This window comes from Portunus trituberculatus, chromosome 38, assembly GCF_017591435.1.
Source record: "Portunus trituberculatus isolate SZX2019 chromosome 38, ASM1759143v1, whole genome shotgun sequence".
Taxonomy (NCBI): domain Eukaryota; kingdom Metazoa; phylum Arthropoda; class Malacostraca; order Decapoda; family Portunidae; genus Portunus; species Portunus trituberculatus.
The window spans coordinates 25,689,043-25,701,542 of record NC_059292.1 but is presented as its reverse complement, the minus strand read 5'-3'; the positions used below and the strand labels follow the sequence as shown (position 1 = coordinate 25,701,542).

The following is a 12,500-nucleotide window of genomic DNA, read 5'->3' as shown; positions in this document are numbered from 1 at the left end:
GGTGGTAGTGGTGGGTTTGTGGTGGTAGTGGTGGTAGTGGTGGTAGTGGTGTTTGTGGTAGTAATAATGGTGGTTTGTAGTAGTAGTGGTGTTTGTGTTTGTGGTAGCAATGGTGTAGTGGTGGTGTTTGTGGTAGCAATGGTAGTGGTGGTTGTGGTAGCAATAGTGGTAGTAGTGGTGTTTGTGGTAGCAAAGTAGTGGTAGTGGTGTTTGTAGTAGTAATAATGGTAGTGGTTTGTGGTAGTAGTAGCAGTAGTGGTGTTTGTGGTGGTAATAATGGTGGTTGTGTAGTAGTAGTAGTAGTGGTGTTGTGTAGTAATAATAGTAGTAGTGGTGTTTGTGTAGTAGTAGTAGTAGTAGTTGTAGTAGCAATAGTAGTAGTAGTAGTGTTTGTAGTAGCAATAGTAGTAGTAGTGGTGTTTGTGGTAGCAATAGTGGCAGCAGTGGTGTTTGTGGTGCAGCAATGGTGGTAGTGGTGGTGTTTGTAGTAGTAATACTAGTAGTAGTAGTGTTTCTAGTAGTAATAGTAGTAGTAGTGTTTGTAGTAGTAGAAGTAGTCGTAATAGTAGTAGTAGTTTGTAATAGTAATAGTAGTAGTAGTAGTAGTAACAGGTAGTAGTAGTAGTAGTAGTAGAAGTAGAAGTTAGCAGTAGTAGTTTGTAGAAGTAGCAGTTTATAGTAGTAGTAGTAGTAGTAGTAGTAGTAGTAGTAGTAGTAGCCCACCACCATCTCCTCCATTACTATCACCACAGGTAGTAATAGTTGTAAAATTAATATCAATAGTAACACAACAGCAATAACACTGACCAAACACTACTAATAGCCGCAATAACAGGGGTAATAATAAAATTTACAAGCAATATAGGAGAACGCTAATGATGCTTAATTATACGTACCGAAATATAGAACTCTCTCTCTCTCTCTCTCTCTCTCTCTCTCTCTCTCTCTCTCTCTCTCTCTCTGACCCAGCATAACAATATTAACAAAACCAGACCTAAATTAAACATAAGTACCAAACAACAACCGTTTAAACCAATTAGTTCAATTATCTCCTCCTCTTCCTCCTCTTCCTCTTCCTCTTCCTCCTCTTCCTCCTAAGCAGACGTGGTGTATTTTCTCGTTTTATATCTTGCTGGGTAAGGCTGGAGGGAGTGGTGGGTGGGGAGGAGCTTCATATATAACTGTAGTACCGTGAACAAGTGACCTCGTTGTAAATCGCAAGGCCTTCTGTCACTAGGCTTTCCTATGTATTCCTATCTATTGTTCCTCCTCCTCCTCCTCCTCCTCCTCCTCCTCCTCCTCCTCCTCCTCCTCCTCCTCCTCCTCTACCTCCTCCTCTTCCCCTCCCCCTCTTCCTCCTCCAACTACTACTACTATTCTTCTTAGGACATTTGATTTGATTCATGTTTTTACACAATAGAAATTCGCCCGTGTGTGTGTGTGTGTGTGTGTGTGTGTGTGTGTGTGTGTGTGTGTGTGTGTTTGTGTAGTTCATCACGGTTGCCTGCTGGTCACTCAGCCAGTCTTCCCCATTATGGAGCGAGCCCAGAGCTCATAGACCGATCTTCGGGTAGGACTGCGACCACATCAACACACAACACACACCGGGAAAGCGAGACCACAACCCCTCGAGTTACATCCCGTACCTATTTACTGCTAGGTGAACAGCGGCCACACATTAAGAGGCTTGCCCATTTGCCTCGCCGCTTCCCGGGACTCGAACCCGGGTCCTTTTGGTTGTGAGTCGTGCGTGTTACCACTACACTACGCGGTGTGTGTGTGTGTGTGTGTGTGTGTGTGTGTGTGTGTGTGTGTGTGTGTGTGTGTGTGTGTGAGAGAGAGAGAGAGAGAGAGAGAGAGAGTGCACCCCGACCTTGAATTTATGTCGCCAAGTCTCGTGTTTATTTTGAGAGAGGAGAGAGAGAGAGAGAGAGAGAGAGAGAGAGAGAGAGAGAGAGAGAGAGAGAGAGAGTTACTTTGATATTTACTTGATTCTCTTCTCTCTCTCTCTCTCTCTCTCTCTCTCTCTCTCTCTCTCTCACACACACACACACACACACACACACACACACACACACACACACACACACAGTACGTCGTATTTCACAAACCTTCATTTGAACGAATAATAATTGGATTGCACACGAGAGGAACGGGAAAGTCATTAGTCAGAGAGAGAGAGAGAGAGAGAGAGAGAGAGAGAGAGAGAGAGAGAGAGAGAGAGAGAGAGAGAGAGAGAGAGAAAAAAACTACGAGAGAGAAAGAAGGAAAGAAAGATGAGGAGAGAAAATGAAAAGAAGAACCGATAGATAAAAAAAAAAACAGTAATGCAAACAAATATACAAAAATAAATGAATGAATGAATAAAAAGACGAATGAATGAAGGAATAAAGGAATGAAAAAAGGAATGAAAAAATGTACAAATGAAAACAGAAAAAGAAAAGGAAGGGAAAGAAAGAACATGTATAGTGACGCTAACTTCGCTTTCTAAACAAATGGAGGATGAATGCTAAAAAAAAAAAATAATAATAATAATAATAATAGAGACATGTCACCCGTAATTCCAAAAGTTCATTCCACTCCAAACACGTAAATTAAACTGATACAAGGACACGCAAACCACAGCATATACATACAGTCATGAGAACTTCCATTGCAACATCCGCTTCATTCCAGATTAACAGCACGAGTAGAAATTTCCATATGAACTAAGGAACTGTTGCATATTAACAAAACTGCAAAGATCAAGGAACTGTGGGAACGAGAAGGGTGGATGGAGAACGTTGCTTGATAAGGCTTAATTGTCTCAAACATTTCGTGGAATATGACTCTTTACTTATTGAGACTATGTATTTATCTCTCCTTAGGGAGTGGTGGAAAACAAGGCAGAAACGTAAGAAACACTAGTAAATCTACAGGAACGCGGTAAGGATGCGAGAGAGAAATATATGCTTATGCTTGAATGGGAAGATGTGAAGAACGAAGCAGTAACGAGATATGAAACGAGATGAACGAGTGAACCACATGCACGAACACGATAAGGGCATGAGAGAGAAACACTCATATACTCTCAGCGGGGAAAATTGCGTGGCAGGTGCGTCTTGAGAATCTATGTATACACCTATATGTTTAGACGGGAAGAGGAAGGAAACGAGCCAGGAAAGAGAGACGAAACACAAGTGAATCATTATACGTTAAGGGAGAGAGGGAGGAACGTTCATATACACTTCGCTGGAAAATTCTGTAAGTTCTATGTCTTGAAAATCTATCTATACACTTATATTTAGATTGAAAAAGACACAGCACTAGCCACGCACGAAACAAGGGAAGAAACACCAGTGAATGGCAGTAACACGTTAAGGAAGTTAGGAAGACACAATTGTATATTCTCAAGGGGAAAATTCTGTGAAGTGTGCGTCTCTTCATACCAATCAGGTGCCAGATCACGAATCCTAAACACCTGTAGCAATTCGTTAATAACTATTCCGGAGCACTGAGGCCATTAACCAGGTGTGTAAAGGAAAGGCAGGTGCTGCAGCTCCGCGGGAATACACCAGTCCACTCTCGACAAACAGCGGCATCACCCAGAGCAGTAAATATTGAGTATCCTGCTTAATGAGGCCAGTAAACCCCAGCCACTCACACCCCTCCACTCACGCCACGTGTACCGAGAAGCTCCTGACACGTGAAATGGTGATGGGGACTGATGGGGCAGAGACAAGTGATGGGATGGTAAATCGGAGTGCATGGGTTTCAACCACTAAATGAACATCTATGAGTGGCGGAATGGAGGTACTGGAGAGAATGGAAAGCAGGGAACTGGGATGGTTGAATGATGGGAAGAGTGGGGAGGCAGAGGGAGGAATGATGGGAAGGTAATATAATAGAATCGAATGGGTTTCAAGCAGCGATTCGACAACTGTATGTGAGGTAATGGTAGGGAGAATGTGAGGCTGGAAGCTATGGGGTGGTTGGGTGATTCGCTTGTTTAAATGAAGTGGGTTGTTACGGCTAAGTGTTGTGTGTGTATTAGTCACCGTGAAGCAAGACAGAGAGGAGTAAAGTTAATCTTTTCTGTGTATGTTTAGTTGGTTCAATCATTGTTTCATTGGTTCAAAGGTTTATTGATTTACATTTAAATGAAGTACGTAACGTTATCGCCAGCCAATCACTGTGAAGCAAACCAAACAATACGAACGGGAACAAGAATCTGTCGTCTGTTTCGTGTAATGATTCATTGCTTCACTTACTGGGTTTATTGATCCAAAAGATAATTGCCTTCATATTCAAGTGCATTTCTTTATTCTATACTGCACCAGTTCTTTTATAAATTCCTTCTGAACCTCAAGATGAATTTTTTAGTCGCTCTTTTACATCACAAGATTTCATAACAGTTCCCTGCATCATCCATAAACTTGAGATTTTTAGTTCTTCTACAAGGTTCACGAGGTTTCGAAACAGTTCTCCACATTTACAAACTTCAAGACCTCACACTCGCTATTTTACAAGGAGAGCAAGTTTTCGGAATAGCTCACTCCATCATCCGAACCTTAAGATTTCTGTCACTTTTTCGCAAGCTTTCAAAACACTTGACTAATTAATACATGAGAGTTAAGTGGCCGAAAAATTAAAAAAGAAAAAAAAATGCAGAATCTCAAGGTCTTTATCAAAGTGGAGACGAGTGTGGCCTTTCGTTAATAAGTGACGCACGAGAAAGTAATATTAATATGCATAATGGTACCACATGTCCACTCTGTTCGCAAGGCACCACAATGCCACGTGTGAACCTAAAATTCTTTGTTGATGGTAGTGGTGTGTGTGTTTCACTGTTTGATCTGCTGCAGTCTCTGACGAGACAGCCAGACGTTACCCTACGGAACGAGCTCAGAGCTCATTATTTCCAATCTTCGGATAGGCCTGAGACCAGGCACACACCGGGACAACAAGGTCACAACTCTCGATTTACATCCCGTACCTACTCACTGCTAGGTGAACAGGGGCTACACGTGAAAGGAGACACACCCAAATATCTCCACCCGGGGAATCGAACCCCGGTCCTCTGGCTTGTGAAGCCAGCGCTCTAACCACTGAGCTACCGGGCGTGTGTAAGATTGTCACGTAGCAGAGCGTAGTGTGTGTGTGTGTGTGTGTGTGTGTGTGTGTGTGTGTGTGTGTGTGTGTGTGTGTGTGTGTGTGTGTGTGTGTGTGTGTGTGTGTGTGTTAGGTAGATTTTCCTTAAAGGCTACTATCTTTCTGGCCAAGGAAGCAAAGTCTTGGAAAAGATATCTAATGAAGGCAATAAGGAATCCACTGAAAGGGAAAACCTCACATAGAGAAGGAAAAAAGGGCCCCTAAAAGGAATGAGTCGCATCGAGTGTGTAAAAAGGTCCACTAGAAAGAAATTAAAGGTTCACTGAAGAAAGCAAATGATTCACTCAAGGGAAAAAAAAGGCCAGCTTAAGGAGAGGAAAACTTCAGTGAAAGGGAAAAAGACCTACTGAAATCAAATAAAAGGTCCAATGGAAGAGAATAAAGATTACAAAAAGAGAAATAAAATGCCCAATACAAAAAAAGGGGAAGGCTCACTGTTCCATACAGATTACAACTGACAAATAAGACAAATTGTAAAAGGCAAATATATCGAACAGAAATGCCTCCCATGCTAAACCTTGACATGTAAATGAAAGAGCCAATCAACCAATCCCTTTACAGCGACACACTAAATGTTTTACCGATTTAGGCCATTCATGTATCAACTATTTTGACTGACGACGAAGATGAACACGCCATGGCCACAAAAAATATCATGAAACGTTTAGAAAGATCAAAATATGAAAAAATTATAACTTTATGCTAATAACAACATCTGCGTGTGTGTGTGTGTGTGTGTGTGTGTGTGTGTGTGTGTGTGTGTGTGTGTGTTTAACAAGCCCCTGTCACATCTTGAGCAACAAACATTTAGTCAGACGTGAAATCTTTGGCTTGTCTCCAGGTGTTTGGGCAAGCACGACTCTAAGTAGAAAGGAGACCAGTGGGTAAGTCTCGGCCAGCGCGGCGAGCAAAGCAACCCTGGTTGAATGAAGGAAGGAAGGGATGAGTGAGTGAGTGAGAGAAAAAAGGAAAGGAAAGAAGGAAGGTTACATGTAGGACAATGTCTCCAAAAAGTGCTAATCTCCCACAAGTGTTTGGCTGGTGTTTCTCATGGCCATTCAAATTACCTGATCACACCTGTAGCATTGGAATACTTTTTTTTTCTGCTAGCGGGAGGGTAGCATAGAGGGAGGCTGTATGTATGTATGTGTGTGTGTGTGTGTGTGTGTGTGTGTGTGTGTGTGTGTGTGTGTGTGTGTGTGTGTGTGTGTGTGTGTGTGATTAACCTCAATTTAAAAGTTCAACACTATTAAAACTTTGAATCCCCCTCCCAGCCCACTGACACACACACACACACACACACACACACATACACACACACAAATTACTAGCAACCCTACACTAGCATGACGAAGCATTTCAACAACGATTCCCTTTACACCCTCCTCCTCCTCCTCCTCCTCCTCGCGGAGCCTTCTCCTGTACTGTCCTGTCTCTCTTATCTGTAGCCATTTAGATATAGTTACCAAACAGCCTCGAAAGGACCAACAGGTCTGTTGCTGTTTGGCTTTCCTTTGTATTCCTTTGTATTCCTCCTCCTCCTCCTCCTCCTCCTCCTCCTCCTCCTCCCTTGACCCGCGCAGCACGCACCACCTCCCCCGTCTTAGTTCAGCGTCAAGCAAACATTGATTTCCGAAATGAGGAGTAATGCGCTCGTAACCACAACGTCGATATGGGACGAAGAGTAACTGGTGAATCTAACCAAGAGCAGGAGGAGGAGGAGGAGGAGGAGAAAGGAAGGAAGGAGAAAGCAGTTATCTCTCCACTTCCTTCGCAGTAACAATTAAATGGAAAGAGAAATAAAAGTAATAAAACTATCAGGATAATGTGAGAGAGAGAGAGAGAGAGAGAGAGAGAGAGAGAGAGAGAGAGAGAGAGAGAGAGAGAGAGAGAGAGAGAGAGAGAGAGAGAGAGAGAGAGAGAGAGAGAGAGAGAGAGAGAGAGAGAGAGAGAGAGAGAGACTCAAGGGCACAAATAAATTAGTGTTTTGAGGAGGAGGAGGAGGAGGAGGAGGAGGAGGAGGAGGAGGAGGAGGAGGAGGAGGAGGAGGAGGAGAAAAGAGAAGAAAATTTGAACGAGGAAGTAAATGAATTACAAATAAATATTATTGTGTTACTGAAAAAAAAGAGTGTCATTCCTCAGACGACTTACAAAGGAGGAGGAGGAGGAGGAGGAGGAGGAGGAGGAGGAGGAGAAGATTATAGCAAGGGCACTAGGTGAATGCAGTGGTCATTAATAAGAGATAATATAGGAGAGAGAGAGAGAGAGAGAGAGAGAGAGAGAGAGAGAGAGAGAGAGAGAGAGAGAGAGAGAGAGAGAGAGAGAGAGAGAGAGAGAGAGAGAGAGAGAGAGAGAGAGAGAGAGAGAGAGAGAGCGCTTACTTGACTTTTGTATTCCCTCTTCTCTTTGTTCGCCTGGTAGCACAGTAACAACAGTGTCCCTTATATTCACTTTCTTGGCGTGTCTCCACCAGTGTTGGTGGAACGTGGATCTTCTCACGGCATTTACTTTAACCGCTTGGCCATCACCAGCCTTTGTTAAGGAACTGCTATTAGAGGCTTGGGTGATGCCCTTCCTTCCTTCACCATTGGCACGCCCTGGACACGTTCGATGTTATTAACAAAAAAGCAGGGTTTCTAGACTAACTTACACTACTGACTTCGTTTTTTTATTATTCTCAACAAAAAAAAAGTATGGTTTCTAAACTAACTTACTTCATAACCTGACCACTCTTCGCCCTTCTATTCCCTTCTGTTAATAAAGAAACCCCTTATTCTCTTCACAAACCACTACCTTATTGAAGTGAATATTGTTAAGCATGTTTCATATAGATAATACCACACGTAGGCATGATGGCATCCTGCACCTTTCCTTCTTCTCTTGTGTTCTTATGTTACGTTCAGAACACAGCATCAGGTCAACCTTTGCGTGACTCCCCTACACATATTTAGTCTCACACTGCGAGGCGCGCTCCCCTTCTTCCTGCCCGGGGCCGAGTAGGGCGGCGGGCGGCATAAAGGTGTTAAAGGCGCTGAGGTCTCCCTCACTCACCCACTAAATGTTCCCATGACTGTGAGTGAATCGCAGGACTAAAGTTTTAGCACCACGAGCTCGGCTGCATAAATTTAGCATAATGGGGAACTGAAAACGTACGAATTTAAACCAAGGTTACGTGAGGCCTCCACGTAGGAAGTGTCAGTAAAAATCATAAGTGGGCTTAAACATTCCACTGAAAAGTAATAAAACGAATAATTGCGGAGTGTCACAGCTGCTGGGAGCGAGTGAGTCTGTAATACAAATGTCGTAATATTCTGTTAGATACCTTGAGAATTAAATGAATATCCTGTCTGAGGGCGTGCTGTGGCGCAACGCCACTGAAAAGACGCGAATAGGAGGAGGAGGAGGAGGGATCAGGATCGAGGATGACAAAGGTGAAAGAGGCAAGGAATGAAGATGAGATATACGAGAATGAGGACATAACAACCAAACTGCAATTCCTCACAATTAAACCCAACCGTGAAGATGAGCCGAGCGGGTACTCACCTCAGTGACGTGCCTGGTGGTCTGGTCTTGGCGTGAAGGGTCAAGGCCGGCGGATGGCCTTGCAACACCACCACCTGGCCGGGCGAGGAACCGTCAGGGTGTTTCCGCTCTTATCTCGTTCGCTTTGTCACACTTGCCACAAATTCACCGTTGGCAACAGACACACTTTGGGGCACATATATTTTATCTTTCCCTTCCTCCAGCAAGACGGGGTGTGGCCGGCCAAGTAAAGTCAGTGAGGTGGAGAAAGGCCGGGCGGGTCACTGACTCAATACCCTCGTCCTCCTGACCGTTTGCACAGTGAGCACGAAAGCTGTCCTCAGCTACAGCTTCCAGGTCGCCACGCCGCACCCTCAGTCGGAGACTCACCAAATGAGGATAAAGTACACGGAATCTGTCACCACAAATCGCTCCCAAATACACCAAGTTTCACACAAAACTTTGCAAAGCTTTCCCCAGATCACATGGACGCTGTTCTCCCTCCGTGCCAACGCCAAGTGCGCCAGAAGCGTTTATTTCACCACCTTGACAGACGGTTTATGCCTCGACAGAAAAAGGGGATAGGGAGAAGCACAGCCACTCCCCCAGGTAGGAGCAAAGCCACAGGGGCAAGAGCGACGTCCGGCCGCGATCTACTCCCCAGACCCTCCCCTCCAACACAAGTTTGTGGACTTCAAATGGCTTCAACTTCACACCTCCACAGACTGGTATTCATGGACTTATTGAAGTGTCGTTTATTTCAATAAATTTCCCCCAATTGCCTCTGCAGGAGTGCGCGGGGGTGGCGACACACCTGAAGAGCGACCACCAGAGAGTGGGTCAGCGGGACAGGCGGCGGAGCGGGGTGCAGGGCGAGAGCCGCATGGTAAGCTCTGGGCGTTGAGAGCAGCAACAGCACCGCTCAGCCGACGGCGAGAACCACGACTGGCGCCCGGCACTCTCCCTCCCTCTCACTGCACACAGACACACACACACAAACACACACGCGCGCACACACCGCCAAGTCCCTTCTCCCTCTCTCCCGCATGTCCAACACCGCCGCCCGCCCGCCTGCGCCGCCAACACACGCGGGTCATAACTCACATTCACTTGCTCCACGCCATTATCCGTGATGGTCACAGATGGACCGATACGCTTCCACGCTTCCTCCTCCCTCTTTGCCCCCTGCTCCGTGTATCACCATTGGACATTGAGTCTATCTCGGTACTGCCCTCATCCTTATCTATCAAACTAGTATTAACATGAGCAACTTTAGCAAGTTTGGTAGGGAGTGTCTACTATTTCCTATCTTGCTAATCCCCAATAATTCCCTTCGCTAGTGTTATCTTACCATATACACTACCTGCTTCACTCCCCGATCTCCTCCTATATCGCATCCCTTCCCTTCACAGCCACTACAACCCCCCGCTCCCTTCAATCCACCTCCCTACTTGTCACCCCTATCCCCACGTCTCGTACCTTGTTTCCCCCTCCTCTCGCCTCCCTTTCTCTTTAGTCACTCTGCCTCACCAGTAGCCCTCCACTTTCCCGTCTCCATTTCATTCTCGTCCACGCTCTTCGCCAACCAACACCACACGATTACACTGCCACTTCGCCACTAATATCCACATCCACAAGCCTACCACTTGCCACTACTTGTCTTTACTGCACCAACATCACTTTATCTCCTACCATGTTCGTATTCTTTCCTATTAGAATTTAAACTACCAATATTTCCATCTTGTAGTACTTGATATCTCTCACAGTCCTCGCCACATCTTATCTCCTCCTTCCAATATTTTCCTTCCATACTTGACAGTGACCACAATCTGCAACACTTATGTGCCACACCTCCACTACTCTCAAAAGGCTTTAGTTCAAGTGGTACAGGTTTTTAAGAGTATTTTCTATTATTCTAGTGACTGATTTCTACATGATAAACAGGAGAAGCACTCTTGAGAACGTGGCTAAGGGTTTCCAAAACCTTTGAGAAGAGCAGAATGGGAGAGCAAAGAGTTTCTCTATAGGGACCTGCTGTCTTCTATCTACTCCTTCCCGAGTCAACTCACCACCACCACCACGCATGGACACGCACACCAGATCACCGCCATCAGACAATCCTCGTCTCCCGGCACACGCGTGACAAACACTGAGATAACAGGTGAGGTACGCTACTTTCAGCCCATCCACTCTACCCTGTTGTCTCTCTACTCCGGGATTGGTTACAGCACCAGCACGCCAGCCTATCCCAGCGCCCTGGCCTTGCGTCATCTAGTCACCTGCCAGATGCATGACTGTTCCTATAATGGTGCTCTTGTTCTTGCTTGTTCTTTTTGTGTCCGCTCTATCTATCTCAACATGGCGCTCGTTAACGGCTTATCCACTTGGAGGCATCGTGCAAGCGGTACTGAGGCGTGTGTTGCAGTGTGTGGGTGACATGGCGAGTTGGTGTACTGCACGTGTACTTAGGGAGCTGTGAGGGAGGTGGTGTGTAGCAGTGCAGTGCAGCGCAGTGTAGTTGTCACCCTCATCTCGTCTTCCTTTTATTTAGCTTTATCTCACGGCTTTTTTTTTTTTTTATTTCACATTATATTCCTGTTCCGCACTAATCTCTCTCTCTCTCTCTCACTAATCTCTCTCTCTCTCTCTCTCTCTCTCTCTCTCTCTCTCTCTCTCTCTCTCTCTCTCTCTCTCTCTCTCTCTCTCTCTTTAATAATAGATCAAATATTAAGTAATGTCCTAACACACACACACACATGTGGTGTGTGTGTGTGTGTGTGTGTGTGTGTGTGTGTGTGTGTGTGTGAGAGAGAGAGAGAGAGAGAGAGAGAGAGAGAGAGAGAGAGAGAGAGAGAGAGAGAGAGAGAGAGAGAGAGAGAGAGAGAGAGAGAGAGAGAGCATTTGATGAGAGTAGTATCAAAGATTATAATACCATTCATATAATCTGTAGTGATGAGGTGAAGAGCGCACCTTGTGTGAGGGTAGAAAAACAGAGAACAGAGAAAAAGGGGAATACATGAAGCATATTTAAAGATAAAAATAAAATAAGATGTGATGTTATTTATAAAGTTGTTACAGTTACACGCGAGTGGCGTCTACCTCATCAAGTTGGAATATATCAAAAACATGCAGCGAGTGTGGCGTGGCTGGAGTGTGGATAACACAGGCTGTTAACAACCCAACATAGTTTAGGGAACATGTGGAACAGAAATTACGAGACACCTGGATAACAACGTGGCGTAAAAGAAAATGTTACGTGTGGACGTGTCTCTAGTGCTGGTAAATTAATTAATGGGATGGAGAAACAACTACTTAAACTTATTAAAGGAATGGTATTCGTTTTACTAGATTACTTACCGAAAATAATAAGCTGCCGGTTACTGCCAATAAACATCATCAGACGAGGAGAGAAGAGCGTCATTGTGGTGCAGGTAATGGTCGACAAGCTGGAGAAGAGCGTCACGTGTAATTAGTATCAAAATCAAGGTATTGTTCATTTAAGAGACAGATATACGCCCGAGTATTACATGTTACCCAGTTGATGCATTGAGGAATGTAGGATTTTTTTAACATATTTAGTATAATCTGTTAAGAATGTGTTACGGTTATTTAAATCAAAATTATGGATTGATAAATTACTACGGTGTTGTGCTTTATATTTTTTGTAAAAGTCTGACCTTCAAATATATTCTGTATTAATTACACACACACACACACACACACACACACACACACACACACACACACACACACACACACACACACACACACACACACACACCAAGGTTATATTATCAAGAATTTAGCCTCACCTTATCCTTCCTGCC

At 44.6% G+C, this 12,500-nt stretch overlaps 1 protein-coding gene across 4 annotated transcripts in view; it reads right to left on the bottom strand.

Moving 5' to 3' along the window:
• The window catches only part of LOC123514651 (5-hydroxytryptamine receptor 1-like), a 456,202-nt gene extending 445,330 nt beyond the window's left edge, over positions 1-10,872 (bottom strand). Inside the window, exons 1-2 of one of the 4 annotated variants that reach the window (XM_045272671.1) lie at positions 10,743-10,872; positions 8,695-9,487 (exon numbers count right to left, since the gene is read on the bottom strand). The gene's annotated coding sequence lies outside the window, so the exon portion shown is untranslated. Of the gene's footprint in view, positions 1-8,694; positions 10,080-10,742 lie in introns of those variants that run through there. The other 3 variants (XM_045272672.1, XM_045272673.1, XM_045272670.1) reach the window with 3 other exon arrangements.
• Positions 10,873-12,500: the final 1,628 nt, after the last annotated feature.